The sequence below is a fragment of the Drosophila nasuta genome, chromosome 2L, assembly GCF_023558535.2.
Source record: "Drosophila nasuta strain 15112-1781.00 chromosome 2L, ASM2355853v1, whole genome shotgun sequence".
In the NCBI taxonomy this organism is placed as follows: domain Eukaryota; kingdom Metazoa; phylum Arthropoda; class Insecta; order Diptera; family Drosophilidae; genus Drosophila; species Drosophila nasuta.
The window spans coordinates 17,707,643-17,713,810 of NC_083455.1; positions in this window are offsets into that span (position 1 = coordinate 17,707,643).

A 6,168-nucleotide genomic window follows, 5' to 3' on the forward strand; every position below is an offset into this window, starting at 1 on the left:
ATTTAATTTCGAGCAAATCAAACAGAATAAAAGAACACCAAGACAACAAAAAAATGCAGTGCAATATTAAGTGTTAAATGAAAAGTGAAATGCTCGGGTCTGAGGCATGCCACATAGCGGGGACTAGTACTGGGGGGCGGCTACTTAATGTCGAATGTGCTCTCAAGCATTTGGCAGTAATTGCTCAAGAGAAAAATGTCATAATTAGCGCACACCCAAAATAAAGTAAAACCAAAACCAAAAGTAAAAGCAACAATAGAAACGACAAGCAAACGACAAACAAAAGACAAACAAAAAGTACAAAAAAAAGAAATGAAAACAAGATAAGATGAAATAAATGTTAAACGCAACGCAGCTTTTATACTTCTAAAGGCAACAATGTTGAGCAGCAAAGTTGAAAGCAGAAGCCACAAAAGGTAAAACAAATTGAAAAATTGCGAATTGTTGTGGCAATGTTTTGTGAGAGAGAAAACCTAGGATACATTTTAGATGCTATCTACAAAATACAATTATGTGCGGCGATTTCTTTGCCTAATTTTTGTTTTCGCTTAGTTAAACTTTAAGAAAATATATTCTGAAAGTTTTCAGTGACAATACCTAAATGTGAAATATCTCTTTAATGTGTTTTATCATTTAAAATTGAAATTTATTTTAAAGAGTTAAGAACAATTTAAAATAATTGCATTGATAAGAATTTATTTTTATGCACTAAAACTAATTTATAGATATGCTTTATCAAAAAAATTGAATTTTTAAAAGCATTTTATTTAAGCCTTCAATTTATAATGAAGATTATTATAAAATAAGTTTAAAATGTGTTTAATAAATTGTTAATTGAAATAGAATTTTTTTTTTTAATATCATCAATTTTTCAGCTTTTCACTTAGCAGAAGAAAAAAAGGGTTTTAAAATATCAAAACTGAGTTGACGCTTTAAAAGCTTATAAAGATTGTTTTACAAATAGTATATATAGAACATTTTTAATTAAAATATGGTATGCTAATATCACACATATTCTTAATCTAAATTCCAATAGCAATATACTAATAACTATATCACAAAATGTTTTTGCTGTAGCAAGACGTAGTTGAAGCTTTAACTGTTTATAAATGCTATTCTACAATAAATTTAAAATTTATTCGAAATTATTAATTAAAATATGTTGTCATAATATTGCAAATACTGTTTATCTAAATTCCAATATCAATATACTCCAATGTCACAACATTTTTCGCCTTCTTCACTTCGCACAACATAAAAATGTTTTTGCTATAGCAAAACGTAGTTGAAGCTTTAACTGCTTATAAAGACTATTCTACAATAAATTTAAAATGTATTTATTAAATTCTTAATTATACTAAAATATTATAAAATTTATTTCACTTCGCACAAGATAGCAAAACTTAGTTGAAGCTTTAACTGCTTTGCTTGTTTAAAATCTCCCTTAAGAGCTTTAAAATCCCTGGCATTATTCTATTTATACTTTCTTTACTTTTTGCAAAGTGTATAAAACACTTAGCGGCAAAAGTTTTTTGTGTTTTTTGTTTTGTATAGTCCGCACTGCGTGCTGTCTCCAATGGGCACTTTGGCTTTTCGCTGACTTTTGCTGCAGTTTGTCCACGAGATCCCCTGCAGTTTGTTAATTACCTACGCCTGTCATTGCAGCCAGCGGAAGTGCATCAGCGAGGACAACGACAACGACAACGGCAAGAAGAATGAGAACAACCACAACAAAAATAAGAACGATTCGTAGCACGTTCTTTTTATTATTAATAATTATTTCGCATGCAGAGACAAGAGACATGAGAGACACACACAGTGGCTGCATCACTTTTACATGACTGCCCAGTGTCCACTTCTACTCTTCGCCTTCACTTCCCCTCCCCGCTTTGATGATTTCCTCTCTCTCGCATACGTATCCGGGCAACGACAACGGAGACAACAACAACAATCACAACAACGAGCAACGATGTTGACGCAAATCGAATATGCCAACAGCCAACGTTCAGTTTGTTGCTCCTCGAGACTCGAGACTTGTGGTATCATCATTTCACATGAATACGTTGTTGTTGTTGTTATTGTTGTTCTTTGCACTGCTGCTGCACACAGCTTGACACATTTAGATTTTCAGTTTTCACAAAATGCAAAAAGCAACGAAAGGCAAACTCGTTGATTTTAATAAGCCTTCAGGTGCAGCTGCAAATGAGCCATGCATTATTTGTCTTCCGTCCGTCTCCCTGTCCGTCTCCTTTCATTTCTCTATTCTCTTGCTCACATAATTGCGGGTTTCTTCTGCAGACCAAATCAGCAGTTTTAACAAAAATAGCCAAAGCACAAAAAAAAAAACCAGAAGAGAAACAAAAATATGAATACACTCGTATAATATTCACAATCTGTTGCCAGATTTGTCCTTCTATATGTTTCGATTATGTAAATCTTTCTTTTTGCCCTTGAATTATTTTTACATCCACATTTCAATATGAAATGCGTTTTGTGCGACACAATTTCCGGCAATACTCGCAATCATTTTAATTAGTTGCCTTAATTTTAATTAGTTTTGGTTTTTATAATGGAATTTGAGAACTTTTGCCGAAGAACAGCTGTCTGCTTATGAGTCTTTCTATAACTCATGAAACTTTGTTGCAAGTTTCTGCTCTCAGTGCTTCATTTCTCAATTCAGAGATGATTATTTTATGAGTTCTTTTGCGGGTTCATAAGCAAGTTTTAGTATAGCTAATTTTTCAAACAATTTACTCAGAATGTTGCCTCAGGTTACTTAGGATAATGTTTGAAAAAATTAGGTCAATCAGTCGCACCATTTCGTGTAATTGAGGCAGATTTGTCTTTACCTTTTCCTAAAATTACGTATACGTAACAACACACTAGTCATTTCAAACGTACACGCACATTTCACTAAATACTTCATTTAGACAAGATGATTTAAAATTCTAATACATTAAAAATATATAATATTTAGACAAGACAATTATTTAATATTCGAACATATTTATAACATAAAATTACGTATACGTAATGCGTTAAACCAAGTTAAGTTATTTCGTATTATATAAGTACTGGCTTATTATTAATTAAAAATAAATTACAAATGTATATAGCCCAATACATTTACCTAAAAGCCTTTTAAATAAAGGTAATATTACGTATACGTAACTTTAAAAATTTAAGAATTTTTAAATTGATTTGGTAAAGCTTTTTTTATTTTTAATCATTCAAGAATACTAATTTTAGTGCATTCAAGATTGGTTTTAGTCAACATACGACTATATAACACATTAATAAATTAATCATTAAAGAAATCAATGCTCTAATTGCAGAGATTTTCAATCTTAACTAATTTAATTTTCAAATCAAAACTTGGTCACTTCACTGTTCCACACCTTGCTCACTTTGACAATAAAACAATTTGAAAGGAAAGTAACTGATTTCCTCTTTGTCTCTTCGGGATGACTGTCAATCAATTTTGCACTTTGTCAGTGCGACTTTATGGCGGCATTAAATGTAAGAGTAGCATTTACATTTCAAATCAAATATTGTACATCAGCAGCAGCTGTAGATTTAACCAAATATCCAGACTGTTTCACGGCTCACGAGGCTGTCTGCTTTGCATGCCCCTCATCAAAGCTGTCTCCACTATACTTGCTTTCTCATCTCCCCCACTCAAAAGGCGCATAAATCTTGAAAAATAATTCAAAAATTCGGGGCAAGCTTAAAGTCTAAGTCGCTGGCTCAACTTTAACCCACTGTAGGACTGCCAGCGAAGCAATAACTGCAGAAAAAACAAAGAGTAATGCTTGCCAACAACGTTGATAGACGAGCAGATGCGCTTTAGTAAAGTGTTGTACTCCATAAGTCAATGATTTATAAGCATAGAACAAGTTGTTGTCAAACTAATGTATTAGCACTTAGTTTAAATTGTTTTCACTTAACAGTCACTCTATAATTAGAAGACGAATCATTTGAATGGCCTATATTCCTAATGATTTATTGAAAACTATTAACTTGTTGCCTTTGAAAATCTTGTGCTTCCACATAGCAACCTTATTACTTTAAGGCTGTTTCACTTAAGGTTTACTCTATGTTGAGTAGCTTATTATTATTATTTGCTTAGTGGCATAATTTTGTAATGATTAATTGATAAATTGCAAGTAGTTGCCGTTGAAAGCCTTTCACAAAATTACTTGGCATACCAACCTTTTTTTTTTGAGTATTTGTGACTTTATTATTGTGACTATATTAAAAGTTAATGTCCGTTTAGTGGCATATATATATTACAAATAGTTGCATTACTACAAATCGAGTAAAGCAAAGAAAAATATTGTTCCACCCACTCTTATTTTCTTAGCTTTGATTATTATTGTCAATCCATATTGTGGCCGTTAAGCGAGACTGTCTGACATACCCTGCTTGAGCTCTGCTCCACTTGCAGAGTATGTCAACATTGAGCAAACTCAAACCTGGCATTATCCTTAAGTTCTCGCTCGCCTCGTTTGCCTGTCAAGCTAGCTGCCTGCGTCCTTCCGTCTTGCCAAACAGAGGACTTCGGTCTCAATGTTTTGATTTGGACAACCTTATCGACCAACAGTTTGTGCGTCCTCTTTTTCTTCTTCTTTTTTTTTTAATGCCATTTCTTTCGACATTTTTCGTTAGATGTTTTCGTTTGCCAAAGGGGAGAGTGAGAGAAGAGAAGGGGAAACTCTCGGCAGCGGGTTGACTACGAACACAAAAACCACACAAATGCCGCTATCCAGGCTTTGGGTTCACTCTCTCTCTTTGTGTGTGCGGTTTGAACAATGTGACAAGCCAAGCCAATACACACACACACACACACAAACACACGTATAGAGTTACACACACTATATGCTGTATATAGCCAACAATAGTTTAGCGACTCGAAGTGCCTTTTTTAACCTTTTTTCGTTTTGTTACAAATATTTGGCAATAATATATTTGCTTTGCTTGTTCGCCTGCCTGCGCGTTGAATAAAAAGAAAATAAATAAAAATACGCACATGAACGCACACACACACACACACACACACACACACACGCAGAGAGGAAAAGACAATCATATGCATGTGTTGTGTATTAATATAAATAAATACAAAAAGTAAAAGACGCGACAACAAAGTTGCGCCAAGTACAAAACTTTGTCCATATTCTTATGCTTCGTATCAACTAAAGTTGCCTCCTCTCTCCCCTTTGCTGTACAGTCTGTCTTACGCCTGTTTGTCTGCCTGGGCCAATACAGTTTCCGCTGTCTCTGCCTTTGCTGCTGCTTCTTCTGCTTTTAGCATTTTATTGTTTTTCGCGCTCAATGCTCGAGACGCCCACAAGCATTCACCTTTTTTTTATGAATGAAATTTTTCGCCACTGGCAATAGCAACAATATTGAGATCAACAACAATGTGGATAACAACAATAAGAACAACAAAAGGAAAGGCAAAACATTTCGACGCGTGAAATGTGCAAATGGAAAATCATTTAAAGGCAACACAAAAACCAAAATAACAACAGCAACAACAACAACAATAACAACAACAACTACTAAAAGAATACTAAAAACGTGGCCAACGTTAAATTGTAGCCAAAGAAACGTCAATTTCTAGCCGCAATTCTCAGTGCAATCCCCTTTTGGCCCCTTAATCACCTTCCCACAAATGTGTTGATTTGCTTGCACCTGCAGCGAGAATAACAACAATAACTAGGGGTCAAGCTGTAGTGTGAGATAGATAGACTAAGAGAGAGTGAGATAGCTAGAGGGAATAACAAAGTAGCTGAGACATTTTATGAATTACTGCTGCAAAGCGAAAATTTGTGTTTGCTGCGATATAAATAGGGATTTAAAAAAAACCAAAACGACATAGTATAATACTGTATACGATAATATACATAAATTATAAGGTAAATAATATTACTATATGTACAAAAATAGTGTTTTCTAATTGGATAAAACTTACAGAACGTCACCAAAAGATTCCTAAATAATTTGAATAGCTTAGAAAACATTTCAAATAATTTGAAATCTAAATTTATTTTACAAATTTACATTATTTGGATATTTTGAGACATATATTTAATAGCTAGAAATTATATTTTTTAGTAATACATTTTTCTTTTAAACTATAGTATCGATTATAAGTAAATTTCT